Here is a 22,594-nt window from a genome sequence, read left to right as displayed (position 1 = left end):
GTTTTATCATCAGTCTTCCTGCAAGAAATTGACAATTATCAACAGAATACAAGATGAATGACAATCATGCAGTGATGCATTTCATAGCAGAGTTTAAACATTTTTGTGTTAAGCCATTCGGGTACATCATAACTGGTCTTGGAGGTGGTATAAAGGTCTCCCAGACTGCTGATTTGGGGAAACTTCAACATCCATGCTGAGGTGATTGGCTCTGGGTTGGCTCACAACTTCGTGGCTGCCATGACGATTATGGGGCTGTCCCAACTTGTCAGAGACCCAATGCATGTGGCAGGCCACACTCTGAAACTTGTTTTCTCAACTAGGCAGAAAGGGTGATCTGAAAGTTGGGGATACTGACATCAGTCCCTTGTCATGGTCAGATCATTTCCTGTTGAGATTGAGGCTCTCTGCACCTTTTCCCCTCTGCAGAGGTAGGGGACCGAGGAGGAGAAGGAAGATTTTATTTATATCCCGTCAAGTATTAAATAAAATGTTAAACATTGGGGCGGGTGGTTGCCTTCCTTCACTTACTTTAACAAAGTCTGTCAGAGGCATGACATTTACTCCCCCCCTCCCGGTTTTAATTATCCAGTTTTCCACAGTCGGAGTCTTTTAGTTATTCAAGAAAATGGATACGTTCTGTCTAGATGAACATTATTGCTGGGATGTATATTGCTATTATTATTTGCTCTCAACTTATTTGTATTTTTTATTTTTATTTCTTTCTTATCATATTTTGATTGGAGAGAGATATATATATATATACATAATGTCACAAAGCTGAAAGACAAGCTAATGGGCTTGAGATGAGGACTTGTGGACCACATACATTAAACCTCCTTAATGAAAGAGGAAAGGTCTGATTAGCTGCATTCAGTGGCGTAGCGTGGGGGGTGCAGGGGGGGGGGGCGGCCGCACCGGGCGCAACATCTGGGGGTTAGGGAAATCCACGGGTTAGGGGGCACAAATCCATGGGTTAGGGGGCGCAAATCCATGGGTTAGGGGGCGCAAATTACTTGCCTTGCCCCGGGTGCTGATAACCCACGCTACGCCACTGGCTGCATTTACTTCTAGTGGATTGTAAGCATTGGGCCGAATATTCCCTGGGATGTAAATCCTACTTCATTTCCCCCCAAAGAACAACAGCATGAGGGTGAACTCACAAGATATTTTGTACTTCCCCCCTCCTTCAATCTACAGCATTTTTTTAATTAAAAAAATCCTCTAGCCATTTAGTGCATTTAGAGCAATCTTATTTGCTTTTTAAATTTCATACTTCATGCTGTATCATTGCTCCGTTCTGGATGCTTAACAAAATCACTCATCTTAACAAAGGTCACATTTTTTTCAAACTTTGCTACTATAACAGCATTGAAGGCAACTGAAGAATAAAAGAAAATCTGATCTTTATCAGATTCATGCAACCAGAGCATTAATTAGCATATTTTGTTCCACTGGAGAGTTGCAATTAGGAAAATGCTAGTGTCCTGATGTCTATTCCAACTAATGCACTTTCTAAATTTAAGGTAAGGTAACATATTTTTTGTATCATAATTTGAAAAACAAAGAGGAAGATTTTCCATAGGACACTGAGTTGTTCACCATCTGTTCATTCAATAGATGCCAGCATTCTAAATTTATGAATGCTGATCTCTTGTAATTAAGAAAAAACTGCAAATATAAAACTTTATCTTATGGTTATCAAATGCACAAGATTGGAATGACTACACCATGCGACCATTTCTCTATGTGAAGTATCAGCTAAAATCCAAAATAGCACAAAATAAGAAAAGAAAACACTCCCAAACACATTTTCAATAACTTTGTCTAATGCTTTGCTTAAAAATTCTCATTTACACGTTATACATTTAGAGCTTTGTGACACTAGTTTAATCAGTCATGGAGACAGAAGACCTCTGTTTCCCTCACAGAACTATAATTCTCAGAGTTCTCCAGGAAAAGGGTTTGATCGTTGAACCATTCTGAGAATTGCAGCTCTGTGAATGGAATAGGGGCCTCCTGAGTCCCAACAATGTCCAGCAACCTTAACAAACTACAGTACAGTGGTGCCTCGCAAGACGAAATTAATCCGTTCCGTGAGGCTCTTCATATAGCGGTTTTTTCGTCTTGCGAAGCAAGCCCATTGACGGCTTAGCGGATTAGCGCTATTAGCGGTTTAGCGGCTTTTAGCGGATCAGCTGATAAGCGGCTTATCAGCGGATCAGCTGATAAGCGGCTTAGGGCTTAGGAAAAGGGGGGGAAAAGGGAAAAAACCCCGCAGGAACTCGCAAGACATTTTCGTCTTGCGAAGCAAGCCCATAGGGAAATTCGTTTTGCGAAGCGCCTCCAAAACGGAAAACCCTTTCGTCTAGCGGGTTTTCCGTCTTGCGAGACGTTCGTCTTGCGGGGCACCACTGTACCCAGGATTCCTTGAGGGAAGCCATTAAGGTGGGATCCTTGTGTTTTAAAAAGCATAGCACAGATGTGGCTATAGACTCCCCCTGCCCCCGCATGTGCACACTTTAACTAAGGAAGGTTTCTCCACAACTGATACTTCGAACCTATCCTACACCAAGCCTGCATACACCTTAGTACTCAGATAATAATAATAATAATAATAATAATAATAATAATAATATATTTATATCCCACCCATCTGGCTGGGTTTCTCCAGCCACTCTGGGCAGCTTCCAACAGAATATTAAAATACAATAGTCTGTTAAACATTAAAAGCTTCCCTAAACAGGGCTGCCTTCAGATGTCTTCTAAAAGTCTGGTAGTTGTTTTTCTCTTTGACATCTGGTGGGAGGGTGTTCCACAGGGTGGGTGCCACTACCGAGAAGGCCCTCTGCCTGGTTCCCTGTAACTTGGCTTCTCGGAGCGAGGGAACCGCCAGAAGGCCCTCGGCACTGGACCTCAGTGTCCAGGCAGAATGATGGGGGTGGAGATGCTCCTTCAGGTATACTGGACCGAGGCTGTTCAGGGCTTTAAAGGTCAGCACCAGCACTTTGAATTGTGCTTGGAAACATACTGGGAGCCAATGTAGGTCTTTGTATTATGTAGGTGTTATGTGGTCTCGACGGCCGCTCCCAGTCACCAGTCAAGCAGCTGCATTCTGGATTAGTTGTAGTTTCCGGGTCACCTTCAAAGGTAGCCCCACATAGAGTGCATTGTAGTAGTCCAAGCGAGAGATAACTAGAACATGCACTACTCTGCTGAGACAGTCCACGGGCAGATAGGGTCTCAGCTTGCGTACCAGATGGAGCTGGTAGACAACTTGTCAGGATTCAACCTTAAACTGTTAGCCACCATCCATCCTCCAACTGCCTCCAGACACTCACAAAACAAATAAAACCCACCAGCTATGTACTGCACTGTGACATGCAAGCATTGGTTGTCCCTCCCCAGCTCCTGGGATTTTGAGTTTGAGGCAAGCGTCAAAAACCCGGTGAAAGGTGACTGAGTCTGCAGCAGGCTGGATATATATTCCTTAGACTGTGCTAGGGTCCTCCCTTTTCAAAGGATTTTCTTGTCCAAGTCCAGTATAAAGATAAATAACCCTAAGAAGAAAGAGAAAGGGCTGGGACAGGTTTCACCTAATGGCCCCATCAGCAGAAGCTTTGTGCAAGGACTTCTGCTTCCACAACGGGGCTTCCCTCTACACCCTATGCCCCTGAAATTGGCTTTTTTGGGGGAGCAGGGGGAGTCGGGAGATGGGAATGGTGGTTCATAAGTCCATTGTGGGCATGGGGGCTACCCCTGTGCTAGCGTATCTTTAACCAGAAGAGCAAACACTAGCTTGGTTTTAAAACTGTACTGGACAGTAAATTATATGCACCTGCCAGACTATGGGTGCCTCTCGGGTGGGGCTGTGGTCTAAACCAGTGAGCCTCTTGGGCCTCCCAATCGGAAGGTCACCAGTTCGAATCCGTGTGATGGGGTGAGCTCCCATTGCTCTGTCCCAGCTCCTGCCAACCTAGCAGTTCAAAAGCATGCCAGTGCAAGTAGATAAATAGGTGCTGCTGTGGCACGAAGGTAAATGGCATTTCCGTGCGCTCTGGTTTTGTCACAGTGTTCTGTTGCACCAGAAGCGGTTTAGTCATGCTGGCCACATGACTCAGAAAGCTGTCTGTGGACAAACGCCGGCTCCCTTGGCCTGATGGGTGCCGCAACCCCATAGTTGCCTTAACCATCCAGGGGTCCTTTACCTTGACATTTTACCTCTCCTATCTGAGGTAAGACTAACATCAACAAAGGTGAGGACATTGGGGCTGTGGTATCTCAGCTATGGAATATCCTCTTCCCAAAGATGTTCACCTGGAATCACCACTGCTACTGTATAGGGGCCAAGCAATAACATTTTTATTTACCTGTACATTTTAATGTTGTTCCTGATCTGTTCTGAGCTTTTAACTGTTGCTTTTAATCTTCGGTTTGTGTTTATTGAATTGCTTTTTTGTGTGCTTTCTACATTGCTCTGAAATTTACTTATGACAATGGTGGAATATCAATGTTTTGATTATTTAAATAAATGGGAAATAAAAGAAGTAGCTGTATTTCCTATGTGAATGGGCCCTATGATTAGGGGAGTTTTTTTCTTTTTAAATAAATTGTATAAATAGTCTTCTGTTTAAACCTCATGCTAATTTTCCCCGGTAACCTTTCTCAAAGCAGCAGTGTGAAGAAGGGATTCTTAACAAGTTAATGAAAGCACTACATGCAATTTGCTAATAGCTGTGTTGGGGCAGAGATGGCCAATTGGTTGTGAAAAGTCTGATATTTTGAAGCAACCAAATATTTTCTAAAAGGAGCTCTTAAAACATATGGGCACATTTTGCTAGTACATAGCTGTGAAGAATCCACCTGTATTTCAATTAGCCTCCTGCTAATTCATCTGTGATATTCTTAATTTATTCATTTACAGTGATTAAACCTTCAGCAGGTACCATCTCAGACTCGACATTCACAGCCTCTGGTACAGCATCTGTAATACTTGGAGCACTCTCGCTTGCTTCAAATATTGCATCCATTGTGGAGTGGCAAGCGCTGATGTTTTAATATGGATGCCAGGTATGCGCTTCATGTTAGCACAGCACCTAAGAACTCAATAAGACAGGTGGCGAAAGGTATTTAGCATGCATCTCAGTATAAATGTCAGAAAGCGAGGACAATAAAATGCTGGGAGCATATTCCCCCCCCCCTGTCAGATTTCAAGTGACTTACCTCATCCAAATGGCAAACTACAACTCAGTGGCTTTTTTTTTTTTGCAAGGCCGAAAAAATAAAAATAAAAAGATTAAAAATAAGCATAGCTACCTTAGCAATGCTTTGAGAGAAAAGCAGGCTTTATGAGACTGACTTTAAACACCCTGTTCACCAACTAAGTCAGGAATAGGGAATCTGTGGTCCTTCAGATGTTGTTGAACTCAAACTCCCAGCTGCCCCAGCCAGGGTGGCCAATGGGAGCTGTCGTCCAGCAACCTAAGAAGAAGAAATCTACTGGTTGCATCTGTGCAGACAGCCCATGCTCCAAGTACCAGGCAAACACAATTGAATGTGTTTGACTTATTTTGATGTTCCCAGCAAATAAGGTTTCACAATGCAAACATCACAGAAATTGGATACATCCAACTCTTTGTTGAGAGTCTGGGCCAGTGGCAATGATGAAAGTTCTGTTGAGCAGCTGAGCAGCTACACTGCATTTGGATGCAATTACAAAACAGATGTGAAGTGGGAAGAAAAAATCAATTGTTCCTGGTACTCAATGGCTAATTTTCTACAGTCAGAAGGAAGAATGCAATATGAGGCATTTGAAATGAAGAGCTAATTGTTTCTCCTCTGTTTATTGTTGTAATGCAGCTCCATCCGTTTTCATGAGCTGACACTTATTCATAGTTCTCCGTCTTTCTTCAATGCACAGGCAGCCTGATCCTGCCGTTCTGCTATGCCAGCAGTTGTTGTGCTAGCATACCGTAGCTGCAGTCCTAGGCACTCCCAGTGGGAAACAGAAAGCAAAACAACACCAGGAGAAATAAGAGGGAATGTGGAAATGCTGACAGTGATTCCAGATGCCTGCTTCCCTCCCGCCCCCTGCTATTGGCGTGATCACTCTGCCACCACTCACCAAGCTCAGTAGTTTGCACTGCCAACACTTGCCATGGTAGAACATAATATTGTGATAGTGGGATAGTGGGATAGCAGGCCCAGGAGCAGTGAGGTGGGCATCACTGGGGTTTGGAGGCCGGGAGGTACCAATAACGGCAGGACAACAACTTGCGATTGAAATGGCCACAACTTTTACTGATTACAGAGGTTAAGTAGGCTTTGGCATAGGCAGCAGGTATCAGCCTAGCCCAGTGGCTGGCTAATTGTTCCACTAGAGTTGATCCTAGTTTAAAAGATTCCCCTCCCCAACGCAGATCAAATGGGGCAAACCTACCAGGCTGCCTCTTAGTGAGTTTTATGGCCCATTACTCCCCATTTGGGCCTTCAGCTCAGACTTTCCTCATGGACCCCTTTAACCAGGGTATTCTAAGCCTTTGTTTTGATTTTGGCTAAGGATCCAAAAGTCATGACAGTTGCTATGAGGTAGGCAACTCCACACCTCCTGTAAAATAGATTAGGCTGAGAGGCAGTGACTGGCCCAAGGTCACCAGGTGAGTGAAGATTAGAAAATGGTCTCCAACACTCTAACCACTACATAATGCTCCACAGAATGCATGCATAGTGAGGGCTGTGTGAGGTGGGCAAGCATTTGCAATGGAGGAGGCAATATGGACCATGAGAAAGATGGTACAGCAGTGAGATCAGTGCAGATAGTGCCTGGAACCACCAATGAAAGAAGCACTGGTAATGCTGCATCCTTCAAAATTCACACTTCTCCAAATTTTGCAGTACAGTTTTCTAACCAAGTAATGTGAACAAAAATGTATATACTCTGGTAAAATGAATATATTAGTGAAAATAGCATATACAAATGTATTAAATGAGGGGAGATTGCTCTGCAAAAATGTGTATATTGAGAGATATTCACACTAAAACACTGGTGAATTTTTATATGGGTATTTTTTAAAAAATTCAAACCTATGTGGAAATGTGGAGAATAAATTTAAGAGTGGGAAAACGAGAAGCCAAAAGAATCCAAAACTGACAGATTCACCCATCCCTATGCATGCACACACCATATTTATTTTATTTTATTTAAAGCCTTTCTACTCTGCCTTTCAGGAAAACAGCTTCCAAGGGGGATAAGAACAAACATTAAAATAATCAATTTTAAACAACTCAAGCAATAAAAATGACTCAACAGCAGTCAGAAGAATGCAACAGTAAAAACAGTTGAAGATGTGAATGGATGGGGGAAATTGCATGCTGCTGCCTTCAAATTGTAAATAATGGATAGCAGGTGGAAACTTTGCATTTCAGACCCAGAAGTCAGAGATGGCCCAGAGAATTCTACATTCTGAGCAGACAGCTGAGCATTAAGTTGTTATGCTACTTTATTCCTCTGCATAGCACTTTTGGTTCAATCACAGTAGTGGGGGGAGGGGAGCCAGGCTCAACACACAAAGCTCTGCAGATTTTGGTAAAGGTGAAAGCATTTTCAGAGCAATGTTTTGTGGCTGTCAAAACTTTTATATTCAGGCCAAATGTCACTTCTTGCAAATGAGTTCAGCTGATGTCCCTGAGGATTTTCACTTTCCAAGAAGGGCTTGTTAATAATAGGGCATGTATTTTAACTAGCAGGGCTATGCAAAAGCTTCTGGGATGGTGCTTGTGACACATTATAATCTGAACCATATAAATTAATTTGATTCCCAGATGATTGACTGAAAGGTACATATAGTAAAAATAAAGCCCCACACCATCCTGTCCTCCAAAACACTCCAAACCCCAATTCTGCCGTCTCTCAAATGCTGAATAAAAGGTGAGCTTGAAAATGAGGTTTTACCACCCACATACTTCAAGCTGGTATGTCTCTCTCTGATTAGAACATCTAGTTCTGAGTAAACATGTATTTATTTGTCATTTGTGGCATCTTTATTGGGTTTTAAAGTTTCTTTTGTATTAGAAACCACTGTGGACATTTTTATGGAAAGACAGGGGAGATATATATATAGCAATAGTTTATTTTATTTCTAAAAATCATTTTTCAGTACCATTTGACACATTTCCTCTTTCCCCAATACCTTGTATTTGATGCTCCCCCCCTTTATGTCTTTGTTCTTCTCCTCAGGTTCTGAGTTCACTGTTGTGTTTCTTGCCCCTAAAATATTTGTGTGGGGGTCTTTGCCCATGTCTTTTTGTCCTGCTTATTCTTTTAGAAAATAAGTGACTTTATTTTTTATGGCACCATCACTTGCATGAATAGAAGTGGACCAGTCTCATGGAGCTTACAATCTAAAATTTGAGAGGAGAGGGAATTGCCTGCACTTTTCTGGGCATTGTCAGTTTTTCGTCTGTAAAACGGGCATATATTTTTTTGGTACCACCAATAGTGTTTTTTTATTTCTCCAGGCCAATAAATGTTGAGGGCCTGTACCCAATGGTCGTAAAAGGTAAAGGTAAAGGTACCCCTGCCCGTACGGGTCAGTCGTGTCCGACTCTAGGGTTGCGCGCTCATCTCGCTCAAGAGGCCGGGAGCCAGCGCTGTCCAGAGACACTTCCGGGTCACGTGGCCAGCGTGACTAAGTGGCATCTGGCGAGCCAGCACCAGCGCCGCACACGGAAACGCCATTTACCTTCCCGCTATAAAGTGGTACCTATTTATCTACTTGCACTTAGGGGTGCTTTCGAACTGCTAGGTGGGCAGGAGCTGGGACCGAACGATGGGAGCTAACCCCACCACAGGGATTCGAACCGTCGACCTTGCGATCAGCAAGTCCTAGGCACTGAAGTTTTACCCACAGCGCCACCCGCGTCCCTCCCAATGGTCATAGGATCTGTCTTTAATAACTATCTGCCTAAATTATGTTTCAAAAACCAGTACATACATATTGATGAGCTATGTTATTCTGTTTTTAAGTTTTATCTCCAGAAATTGGACTTTGATCATTTAATACCCCTACCCCTTAATTACTTTATGAAGCAAGGTTTGTTTTAGACATTTACAAGCCAGACACTATCAATTTCCCCTCTATAAGGATATACAATGAAAGTAAGGATGAATTTGCCTAGGCTTTGATAGGCCAGATTTAGTGGTAAATCTCAGAAAAATTCTGGATATTTTCTTCTGGGTTCCTAAAAGCTTAGGAATTACCCTCAACATTTACAAGGTTTCTGGAACAGACAGCGGAACAGAGGAACAGACTCCCACGAGAGGTGGTGGACTCTCCTTCCTTGAAAGTTTTTAAGCAGAAATTGAATGGGCTTCTACCAGGGATGCTTTAACTGAGCTTCTGCATTGCATGGGGTTGGACTAGATGACCCCTTCTAAGATTCTATGACATTCACCATAACACACAATGCCTTCCCTGTCCTTATTGCTCAAATAAGATCTTTGGGCTTATGTAACTTCTGTGTACACCAACAGAAACATAATCAAAAAATATTTGGATAAAGTTCTTTCTTCTCTTCCTTGGATAGCATGGATTGTAAATTAAAGTAATGTATTCAGAACATATGCATACCAGAAGGGATTGTGCAAGAGCCCATATTTATCTGAGTTAATCTAATCATGTTTAACCTTTATTTGCTTGTGACCCCTGTGCTCTCTTTTGGCAGGTAATGGCATAAAAATCCCCAAGAGTCCAGGCGAGCATTGCGATTCTTTGCAGGCAGTGAATGAAAGGCAGCCCGTTGATTTGGGTGTCATTTTGCAGGGCAGCCATGCAAAAACAATGTTGAACACCAGAGTCAGATCAGGGAGAGCAGAGACAGTCCTGTTTGATTGGGAAAATATGTAAATGTTATATACCCCTTTATTATGGGTCAGAGAGGCTTGGGAACCTAACATTGTGCTGTTTGTGGCTAGAAGAGCTGGCTAACACCCCCACTCCCAAGAACTACCCTAGCTTAGCCTGTCAGCCAGTGAGACAATTGCCATTGATTCGTCCACAGAATTTTTAAAGTGAAGGAGATGCAACATCTGACTGTAAACACTGGTTTGGGGGTGCGGGATGATGTAGGCAGAAGAAGGGAGAAAAGCAGACACTTGAGGTTTTTCCCCAAGCATGATTCTTTGTCTTCTTGAACTCTGATTTCAAGGTTGCCTAGCAACCAAAGCAGTAACAGCTGGGACACCCTTGATCTTGTTGTGTAAACTATTAAAAATAGGTGATGGAGATGGGCACCATGGAAACAATGACAATTCCAGTGCAGGTGTCTGCAATGCCTCTTTGCAGGTTAATGTCAGAGGTGCAAATTGCAAAGCACCTTCCCTCCTCTAATCTGAGGCTTCGGGGAGGAGGGATTATTATATTACCTTCAATTTTATCTAATCTGAGTGCAATAACATTGCCTCCTTTGTGGCACTGATACCTGATTTATTGTTTTACATAGGTGCTGCCAAGGCTGAAAGGGGAAGCTTTCGGAATTTTAGTTTTCTTTCTACGCTGGGGTTGCGCCACAAACTATTGAATATTCACACCGTTGGGAGCAGGAACATAACCTGGATTTCAAAGTTGAACCCTTCGCTCTGGATTATTGCTCTTTTAATAGTAACTTGAGAGTGCTTCCATTTTATGGAGTAATAACCATATCCTTGGCTGAATGAGAAGAAAAACTAAGGACTGGTCTGCTTGTTGCAAATAATGGTGAGACGTTTAAAGCAAGTACCAGGCAGGGCTATTATTTAATGTGGTCTTGTTTTTCAAAAGTTGAGTGTATCTGTGCGTATGTTCATAAATATCTCCTGAAAAAAATGTGGGGCCCCTGAGATGAACCATTTTCAGATTGATTGGCATGCTTCTCTAAGGCTACTAGGGAAGAGTGAATGCAATGGGTCATATTTCTGAATAATCATGCATATTGCTCAGCACAAAAGCCTAAAGCAACAGTTTCTGGAGGCTAGCATTGCTGGTACATCAGCACATCAGAGGTCCCATCCTCTGCCTGAATTAATTTATAACCTGTAGCCGTGCCTTCTATCATGGAATTTTGCATTATGGAAGGAAATCAAAGCGGTTGTGTGGAGGAGCCAACAGTGATGGACTCTGCCTCTTTCCTCACATTATCATTTAGTGGAATTGTTTTTGCTAAACTGATAATCCTTCATTGACCTTGTTTAGATTTGGGCCCTAAGTAGCCGTCTGAAGGTCATGCTTTTTAATTCCTAGGTTGAAGAACTTCAAATTGAGATAGTAATGGCCATCAACTCAGCGGACTTTGAAAGAGAATTAGACAAATTCAGGGAGAATAAGGCTATGTTCTACCTCCAGTGTCAGAGGTGGAATGCCTCTGCATACTGGTTGCTGAGATTTGTTAGTGTGGAGAGAGTTTGCCTCCTGCTTGCAGGCTTCCCATAGGCACCTGGTTGGCCACAGTGAGATGGGCCTTTGGTCTCATTGAACAGGACTCTTTATGTTCTTAGATTACTTTATCAAGCACCAGCCAAACACAGCTATATGCCTAAAATGATGTGGGTAATAATCCAGGCATCTTCCAGTCCACGCCTCTGGTTCTTTTCCAGTGCTCCATAGATTACCATGCTATACTGACTTATGAACATTGGTATTGGCAAAATGGATCCATCTCAAGGAGAGATGCCCAGAATTAATACAAAACCTTACAGTTTCATTTAATGAATGAAGGAGATTGCCCACATGCTTCATCCATAACATGGTGATCCATAATTTTGGATCGATCTTTTTCTACAAATCATATAGAAAAAGGATCATGCTAGATGTATGTTGGCAATGAAACCAATATCTGGATGGGCAAAATGGTTTGGCAGTGTTCTGTTATAAATAATTCAGTATCTGCCTAGCAACAGCATCATTACTAATTCACAAAGGAAATCTCTTAAATAGAAATTTCATCAGGTAATGATGTTTATTTAAAGTAGTTACAGATCTAAGAAAGTATTGAGGCTGGTGGATACCAAGAGGGCCTGGCCTTTTGGGAAATAGCAGTCTGCTTGAGATGAAACTATTTAAACATAAAAATGAATGGAAAGTTAGCCTACAAATGTTCCCCTTAAGCACACTGGCGTTGCATGGTGCAAAATTCTGATACCGATGAGAAGTTGGCTTGTTGTTGTTGTTGTTGTTATTTTGTTAAGGTAAAGGTGTTATCTGGAATCCAAGGAACATTCCACAATGCAACCTTCTGGCTTGCAGAGCTACATTACAAAATTCAAAGAAGTGTGAGTTTTGAAAGGTAGCTGCATTTCAGTTCACATATTGATTTGGGAACTGCAAATTAGGTCAGCTTGCTTTAAAGTATAAACCGAATTAATCTCTCCCCATTCCTACTCTTTATTCTAAACCTTCCACCTTTATACCACTTAGGCTCTATTGATCTGCCTGGCAACTTTCAACCCCATTTTCCCCCATAAAAATAAAATAGTCATGAATCGGTGCATCTCAAAATTTAAAACAGATATTTCAAGTATTATCAGAAATGCACTGCTTATAGCTTGCATGTTCAGTGACCCATGATTTCGTGCATTTCACCATGTGCTTCTGTTCTCCTAATTTCTCCTAATTTCTCCTAAATTCCTCTTGCCCCTGCTTACTGAGTATCTCAGTGTCACCATCCCTTTGAGCCTCCCTCTGGTTATTTTCCACATACCTGGGAAGTGCTAACTAAGCACAAGACTTAGGGCCATCCTGGGAAAGAGTGACAAAGCATAAGACCATCTCTACACTTCATCTACCCCCTTCCCCCTTTATACCACATACCTGTCTGGAGGCTCAGTCTCAACCTGCTTTTCTCCATGTTTGGCAGGGAGCTTTTCCTCCCTCAACTGTCCCAGCTGTAACCCAGTTGCCAGTCCTTTTTAAAATTCCACGTATTAATCTATATAAGTACCGTATTTCTCCGTGTATAACATGCCCCTGTGTATAAGACGCCCCCTATTTTGGGGGACTCCAAATTAAGAAAATGGGGGAGACTGTCCAGAGTTATTGAGCTTTTTGGGGGAGGTTGATTTTCAGAGGGAGAAATCGCTTACATGCCTGAACTACGCATCACAAAAGCCACCTATTGCCTGTCCCATCACCAGCAGAAGCTGTTAAAAATTGGGGGTCGTCTTATACATGGATAGTGCATAGGGGGGATGTGGGATTGGTTGCTTCTGCAAACCAGCTATTGGGTGTGTTATTGGTTGCTGCGGCAAGGGCTAGTGTTGATTGGCTGTCGCTGTGTCAATTGGGCAGGCGGGCAGGTGATTGGCGGCTTCTGCTGCCTTGCAAGGGTCTCCAATGACTACTACCTGGGCCTGTTCTGGAAAAGATTCAGCAGGTCCAAATGTTTATAGAATGGTGGATGTCCTCATCATTCCCTGTAGTTAAAGGTGGTGGTGGTTGACAGGATTTCCCTGCATTTTGCAGCCCAGAGATTGAAGGAGATGTCACAGATTATTTACACTCTTATTTTTAAAGAGTGTTCTGGCTGCTTTTCCACAGCAAGCAAGTGATCCATTTCCCTCCCCACTGGGTTCTGCACTTTCCCTCCCCCACTGCCTCTCGTACATTTGCTGCATTCAGCATTTTCACAGGCTGTATGTGTTGCTGTTTTCTGTACAAGCTGGCAAATAAACATATGGAGCAACCCAACAAGCCCATGCTCTTGCTGATTTCTCTGCCTGCTGGGCAGCATAATGAATCACTGAGTAAACTGCTTGCCTGTAATATTTTAGCTTTATTTTTTAAGAAGACAAAATAAAACAATCAACCTGTGCCAAGAGAGGATTAAAGCCTATCTTAGCCTTATAGCCTGATCTTTAAGGGGGGGGGGGTGAAGGTGCTTAAAAATAATAATTCTGTATTACGAAAACAGTCATCACTTCCTTCTTGCTGTTACTCGACAGCTGTCTCCCCACCAGGACTGGGAATTGCACTCCAGAAATTAATCAAATGTGTTGGATAAATTTAGAAAAATGTTCCTTTTCAAGTGTTTGTGTGACTCTAGCTTGGATTTTTCCAGTGTTTGGGGAAATAGTCTTTCCTTTTACCAAACACAGGAAAGCCTATGCTATCTTAATATTTATTTTGAAAGAAACAAAGGTAGACCTGCAGATCCTGGTCAGTTATTACAATGGCAATCTGTCTAAATCAATTTTTTTAATCATTCTTCACTCTCGACTTAGTAGAAAAAATACATATGGAAAAGATAAAAAGCAGGGATGGGGAACTGATATCTGGTTGGACATTCAGTGTTTGAACTAACCCCATCCATGGAAGGGAGTCTCCTGGGTTGCTGTCATGGAAAGATCAGAAGTTGTCTTATACTGAGTCAGACTCTTCAACCATCTAGCTCAGTATTGCCCACACAAGCTGGTAGCAGCTTTCCAGGGTTGGGGGCAGGGGACATTTCCAACCATACGTGGAGATGCCAGGGTTTGAAGCTGATGTTCTACCGCTGAACTATGGTCCCTTCCCAAATTGTCATCCAGATTGGTGCCTTCAAAGGAACCATCATCTCAGGTGGCATGAGGAGATGTCTGGTCTCTACTTTCTAAATGGTAGCACACTCATTGACTCCAGTTTCCCTACCCAGTGTGGACCATATGCTGCTATCTCACACCATCACATCCACTGGTCTGTCTTGCTCAGTGTCATACAGTATAGTCAAATTTGCAATGCCTCTCCAAGGTTTCAGGCAGATAGGTCTTTCTCAGTCTTGCTACCTGAGAACCTTTAAATGGAACAATTCAAATATGCCTAACGTTGATCTATGTGAGCATGATCCAGGCACAGTCGAGCATTTTTACATCTCAGCGATTTCAGAGGGGGAAATTCATACTGCAATCCTAAATTCACTAGGGAATATATTCCATTGAGCTCAGTATGACTAACTTCACTGTAAACAGGCTTAGTTTTGAACTGAACAGCCTATGCTTAATCTTTCCACTGAAATCAGTGAGCTGCAAAAGTGCCTAACTGTGGCTACATTGTGCTTGAAAGCATTAAAAAGGAACAATGGAAAGGCAAAGTTCAAAGTTTTTTTAAAAAAATACAAGTGCATAGTTTCCTGACCTTAAAAGAGGTCCCTAAAATGGTTTTTAATTGAAAGAGACTTCTCAAATGTAAAAAAAAAGACACTTTCAATAAGTATTTAAGATATAAACAATAAGTTGAAAAGATGGCTAGGGGTATAGATTTGCTGAAGTGATAACCTACTGGAGTTACCATTTGTCAAAATTAATTACTGACAAAATAATCCTATTAAAGTTGCTGATCACTACTTCCAATTATATGTAGTTTGTCAATCAAACTAAAACACTTCTAGCAAAAATATCTTGTCTATGCATGTATCTCAGAGCTGCTAGAGAACCTGTGTGGTGTGTTTGCAAGCAGGTGTATATAACTTCTTAGCAGAGAGCTGGGAAAATGGATTTCTTTATTAAAATTAATTAAGCTCAGTTTAGATTCTGAACCTCGGAGAATGTTCAGGGCTGCAGAGGAGACAGAGGAGAGAGTTTGCTTGCCAGTCATTTATTGAAACTCACAGCTCTGAAAAATTAATCCACAAGGACGGGGAAGCAGAAGATGAAAGATCTAAAAGCAGTTTTGGTTCTGCACTATATTTTGTTTTTGCACTGTGAAGCTGCTTGAGGGAATGCATCCATAGCAGCATGCCCTGTTGAGCGCAAGCATCCTTCACAAAACAAATGTCTCCTTCACTTGTATTTGATAGGCATGCTTTCTCGCTCTCTTTGTGTGTATGTCACTTGGGAATTTCTGACTGGCTGACATGGTACTGAAATAGTCTGGATACATCCCAAACAGCCAAAGTCCTGACATTTGGTACATGTATAATACAGGACACTTGAATTATTGGACTACTGGACATTCATATACCACTCCCTCATAAGATCAGACTCAATTATACCCCCAAAATGACTAAGGGTCACCCATCCAGAAATTTGATTTTAAAAATCAAATTTAGGGTTGCCATATGTCCGCTTTTTCCAGGACACACCCTCTTTTTCATGGGTAGAGTCGTTATAGCCAAGTTGGCAAATAGTAGAAGTAGGCAAATGGGTCCTCTTTTTTGTTCTTCAAAATATGGCAACCCTACTTATTGTTTACTTCAAAATAGAGGTCCACATTCCAGCATACAGCAAGTCAACTCACATATTTGCTTCCGGCTCCAATTCGAGATTTGTGAAAATCCAGACACAATAGTTGTTGAGCTCCCCCCCCCCTTTTATTTTTTTTTGCAAAATCTCAAGAAGGCTGAATCCCAGCTATGCCTGGGAATTCCTGGCATATGACAGCCCTACCGTTTCCCATCTTAGCTGATTGTGAGGGCTGCAATTTGACATCGTAACAGTCAGCTGAACATTGGCTGTCTTCAGGCACTAACAATCAATTGAAAATCAAGGATTTAAAGTGTCTTGCTAAGTCCTTTTTGGCACAGCGGCTTTTTTGGTCCTACACCTGATGTCATATATCAGGGCTGTCCAACAGGTTGATCACAATCTACTGGTCGATTGCGGGATGCCCCTGGTCGATCCTGGTCGATCGCAGGATCCTTCCTCCACCCAAAAAAGCTCAACAACTTTGATGAAGCTTTCCCAAGAAAAGCTCAACAACTTTGGTCAATCCAATGGGTTAGGTCACTGCCAGTTTTTTTATAGTGGTAGTAGATTGCAGTCTCTTGGAAGTTGGACAGCCCTGTCATATATGACATCATATCTTTGAAGCATCTAGGTGTGGGGTAGGTGGGTCAAAATGGCCTGGCTGGTCAAATGGAGAAGCCTGGTGGTTCCAATTAGGCCCACAGACCGGAGGTTCACTACCCCTGGCCTAGGCACACAATGTTTTAAAGAAGTTGCTGCCCCCCTCCTGCAGTCTTGTAGCACTGGCTGCTGTTTTAACTATGGGTTTAGCTGTATATTATTTTACACTTCATTATGAAATTGTATGTACTCTGCCCTGGGACCCTGTGATGAAGGGTAGGTTATAAATTCAAACAATAAATAAATATTGAATGCCAGAGTTAAGTTGGATTTGTGAGACAGATCACTGCCAGAAGCTTTCCGTACAAGGAGACTCACTCCCACATAAGGGAGTATAGAATCAAGCACAAAAAATTAATTGACATGCTTTCTCAAAGCAGCATTAACCTTCTCATAGAAGTCTAAAACTTAGAACACAAGTAATCCCAAACACAAGATTGAATGTACTTCCAGGTCACCCAAAATGTTATTTAAAAGGTGTTTGCCATGACAGTAGCAAATTAAGATTTCACAATCCTAAACTGTGAAACCCTGCACAGCATTTGTCATTACAAAGTGGTGGCAGTATAGGTGCTTTCCCACAATGCCTTGTTCCAAAGAAGGGGCCTTTGTGCTTTACGCTAATGGGGAGATGGCTCCAGATGGTTGTATTCAACATAGCGCAAAGGTGACTTACATCTATGCGAGGGTTACTCCTTGAACAATGTCAATTTTCCCCTCACTGTCCCACACCATGCACTCTCTAAACCTTTTCTGGGTTGTTCTCTAGCTTTCCAGAACAGATTTGCAGTTTGCACTGGGAGAGGAGAAGGGAGAAATCCCACTGCGCTAGCACTAATCCTTGAACTATTGGCTACATTTAGCTGAATATGCTGCTGAGGCCCTAGGATCGACCCTAGTTTTGCCATTCACAGGGTGGCAAAAAAGGAGGAGGTTGGTGGGGAAGGTGGTGGTGATGACTGGTCCACCTCAGCTCTAGCACTACAATGTCTTGCACCAGCCCTGCTGATATTGGGCAAGGTGTTTGTATTGAGTAAAATACATACATGAACTCCTTCAATAAAGTTCCCCATAGGCTTAGCTATTTTCCAAATGAGAAGCAAGCAAGAGTTTACAGAGTCACAAAATGCAAATAAAATTGCTATCGTAACTGAATTCTTAGAGTGGTAAACAAAAACAGGAAATATTCAATTTTCTCCTAATGCGGCAGCCTTTTTGAACCCATTAGGAGGGGAGTGCACGGTTGCCTTCCGATACAGTTTTGAATAACATTTCCTGCACCTACCACAACACAGTCACAGAAGATGGATTTTGTTAGGCCACAGGCTTTGTGATGTATCAGAGAAAGATCCTCAAGGAAGCAGTTTGTGTTTGGGGCTCCATCAAGCTGTTCAGCTGCTTCAGAAACCTGCAGGGAAGCTCCAGAAGCTGTTGAAGAGTTTAATAAAAAACAGGATCTTTGACACTGTAGTGGCTCTTGTCACAAAGCACAGGATAGATAGGCATGACAAAGCTTTTTGAGAAAGATTCTCTTCCCAGGCATAAGAAATAGGTCCTTTTACAAAAAGCCCTATATGGAAATATTTGGGATTAATAAACACTGTGCATTATATACTCCCTGAAAGTTTTTTTCCCCATTCTTCATATGACCTAGCGCTTTCAAAAAGGATTTCATTATACAATCGTGCTGGGGAAAATGTGCTGTCTCTTGGTGTTTACCCGTTCTTAACATCTTAATCCTATGGGAAACAAATCATTCTGGGGGAAAGTTAATCTGTGCTATACCATTGTCTGGCCTCAGTAATTTACTCAATTAGATTGTGATGGCATATCCTGCAGCATCACCATTCACCACCTATCATAAGCAATTTAACAAGACTGCATGGTCCCTGACATATAGGGACTATATATGTTGCCATGATATGTCACCCCAACACCATTCTCCTCATACACATTCACTGTATGTATGATTATCATCAGAATAGCACTAAGAACTATGATGATGAATGATGAAGCAATGCAATTTTTATGCACTTAAATTACAGCATAGCAAACTAGGATCACAGCCAATATTTTCTCTAGGACACTGGTGAAGCTCCTTCCTTGGTCCTTCCTAAGAGAATACTGTTTAAGTTTAGGTCAATCTGTTTTGTAGTGTCTCTAAAAATGATGTTTGGAATCCTTTTTTTTATTTTAAAAAAATCACCTAAAAAGGAAGCAATTAACCCCCCCCCACACCAATGATAAGGTCATAATTTGTAGTTTATGAAAACAACTTTCCAACAAGAGCTAGCACTGGTTCAAACAGAAATCAGTATGAGGTTTGTTCATATTGAACAAAGTGGTGGCTGTCTACATGATGTCATCACAACTATGACATCATGCAAGATGTAATACTATGTAAGAGTGATACCATGGATATTCTTCAAATGAGAGGTTATGAATCAACCTGTGTGCAGTTATCCTTAATTCTGTTACTATGTTGTTGTGCTAGAATGTAAGTTAAGATTTTGTTGGAATGGCATAGGAAATATTTGTTAAAGAAGCCACTTAAGGAAGGAGGGCATGACTTGTTGGATAGGGGGAGGAGGGCTCTTCTATGAAGAGGGAATAAAATCTCAGTGGGCACAGAGATGCAAATGACATGAAATAAGCTGGCATTAGATCAGCTTGCCTGAAGCTCTATATCACAAAAGCTTGTATTGTACATTATATGTGGCAATGAAGCATTTGATACCAATTGGCATAGCTGATTTGATGGCACAGAACGTTCATAAACATTCCAACTGCTCAGAAGCAAAACTATCAGATTCGTTGAAATCTTCTGAGGTAAAGAAAGAAAGATCACGTAGGCCCCAGGGACAGGAGGAGCTTTGTGCAACAGGCTCCCAGGAAGGGGTCCTAGGCAGAAGGAAGGCAAGGGGGCTCAGAAGCAAGGTGCTGAAGAGAGACTTGCAAAGTAAATGAGAAAGAGGAATCCTTGCAAATCAGTAGAAAAGAAATGATCCACATTGTCAAGGAATGCCCACTAGCAGGCATACATGCTGACTGATAGTGTTAAATGCTGTCATGAATTTGACATTATCTGCCTGGTTGGATGTGTATCAAAATGATGGATGGGCATATTTGTATAAACATACTTTATATTTCCTGATGTCTTGGGAACAATAAAATGCCCTGTAAAAATTGTGCATATGGAAACAGAAGGGAAAGAAGGGAATGCTGGTTTCGGTCTTAAAATAACTGAGCCCTTTATAATGTTATTGGTTAATAATCAGGTAAGCAGCATACCTTGGAACAGTGGCCAGAGCCTATGCATTCTACTCCTGTTTCCCATTGTTGTGAATTGTACCACATAATACAGATTCTTATGCAAACATAAACTCAACGGAAAATGGGAAAGAGTTACAAAGAACAATGTACCAGCACTAGCAGGTTCGGAAAAGGAAGCCGTGAATTGACAGTGCTGATAGTGCTAAAATAAGCACTTTTGCATCTCAATACAGCAATGGCACCTCCGAAGCGTCAGATGCTAAATTTCAATCCCATCCCAAGCCCTGAGAAAGGAATTACAAGCAAGTATGGAGAAAGCAATATTAGAAGAGATGAGGACATTCTGAAAGGCAGCCATTTCATCTCTGGAAGCATGAGAACATAGGAAGCTGCCTTATGCCAGCTTCCTTTGCATTGTCTAGCCTAGTACATGTATACTCTAACTGGAAACATGTCCTCTAACTAGGATCTCAGGCAGAGGTCTTTCCCATCATCTACTATGTAATTCTTTTAACTGACAAGGGTTGAACCTTGAATCTTCTGCATGTGCTTTACTTCTCAGCTAGGATTCCTCTAGTTAGCTTTGCCACAGAATCAATAAAGCAAAGACTCAAAACAGGGAAATTCAAATCCCTGGCGCAGAAGCACCCAGAAAATCTCAGTACAGGAAACATAGCCTTGTTGATAAAATGTTTAAGTAGGGCAAATTAAAATGGAAATGAAAAGATTTATCACTGCTGTATCATGTCAGGATCATTCAACCCTATAACTGTAATCTCGATTCACTTCTTGAGAATAACAATTTGTTCTTGTGATGGAATATATTTATTATTATAGCAGATTAAAAATAGATGACAGATTATTTGGGGGAACCAAAACAAGCTGGCAATCCAAACCTATGGAAACATGGGGACCCAAGGTAATTCATATAGTACATGTGTCATTTTTAGCTTCAAGAATAATTCCAAATGCCCTGCAGGAAAACTTGGAACAAATTCACGTGCTTCTGTTCCCATTAAATACCTGAAAAAAGCTATCATTCTCCAAACTTGCTAAACAACATTTCTTAAAAAGCGATTAGCACTTCCAGCAGAGAGAGTCCTCTTCATCTGAGTAAGCACCAGAATAACTGAGAGAAAATACATGATGATGATAATCATAATAATGTAGAATTGTTGTAATAGCTCGGAACACTTACAATTTATTATCTTGGTAATCAATGCATTCTAAGGCAGAACACAGCTGATACGCTCCAAATCATCACATTGGGTGGAATTCAGTGTCGTGCTCTTCCAATAGTTCCATCAGCACAAGCAGTTCAGCTTGCCTGATGGAATGAAGTACCCTCTCCTCCCCGCACCCCATGCTGTACCGGGGGCCCTCCAGACCCACACAGGGGGTAGGGAGTGGAGGGAGGAGAGTGGAGAGTGGAGAGGAGGGGAGAAAGTCATTGTGCTGGCTCTCACTAGTGCATCCATGGAGCCTTTCCATAGCATCCTGCTGGTACCTTAAGTTCAGTCAGTTAGAGCAACTCCCTCCTGAGGAAAAATTACTGCATTTGGGCCTTTCTAGTTTAGAGAAAAGGTAAGCAAAGGAAAGGTCATGGTATAGGTTTGTAAAACTATGCAGGGTGTGAATAAAGTGCAGAGAGAAATCAACCCCCCTCCCCAATGCTAGAATTTAGGGCGACTCAATGAAGTGAAAAGTTAGAACATTCAGAACAGAAAAAGAAAGAACTTCTTCCACGGCATATAAACTATGGAATTCGCTGCCGCAAGATGTAGTCATGGCCACCAGCTTGAATGGCTTTGAAAGAGGATTAGAAAATGTGTGGAGGATGAGACTATCAATGGCTACTAGACATGTTCTACCTCCACTGTGAGAGGTAGTCCAAATGTTGTAACCTTTCCTCATAGAGGAGTTGCTCCATCCTCATGAAATTTGCTGTGGAATTTGCTGCCAAGGAGTGTGGTGGAGTCTCCTTCTTTGGAGGTCTTTAAGCAGAGGCTTGACAACCATATGTCAGGAGTGCTCTGATGGTGTTTCCTGCTTGGCAGGGGGTTGGACTCGATGGCCCTTGTGGTCTCTTCCAACTTTATGATTCTATGATTCTATGATTCTATGATAATTTTGTATGTTGTTTTCTGAAACTTTTCTAGCTCTACAATGTTCTTTTTGAGGTGAAGCAACCAGAACTCTACACTGTATTCCAACTCCTATGGTATAATATATTTTTATAATGGTATTATAATATTATTATTTATTAAATTTCTATACCAGATGGTTTACAATATAAAAACACAAAAATACATACCATAATAACAAACAAAATCAATGGTCCTTTCCACATTTTAAAAGGCCATAGATTGTTTAATTAACCAAAGGCCTGGAAGAAGAGGAGGTTATGAGGTAGGGATGGAAGAGATGGAAGAGAACCAATTCTGGTTCTCTCAGTTTTTCCAATCCTAAATT

This window comes from Podarcis erhardii (assembly GCF_964252035.2).
Source record: "Podarcis erhardii genome assembly, chromosome: 3".
Lineage (NCBI taxonomy): Eukaryota > Metazoa > Chordata > Lepidosauria > Squamata > Lacertidae > Podarcis > Podarcis erhardii.
The sequence above is the reverse complement of the archived record's forward strand: the minus strand, read 5'-3'. Positions refer to the sequence as shown.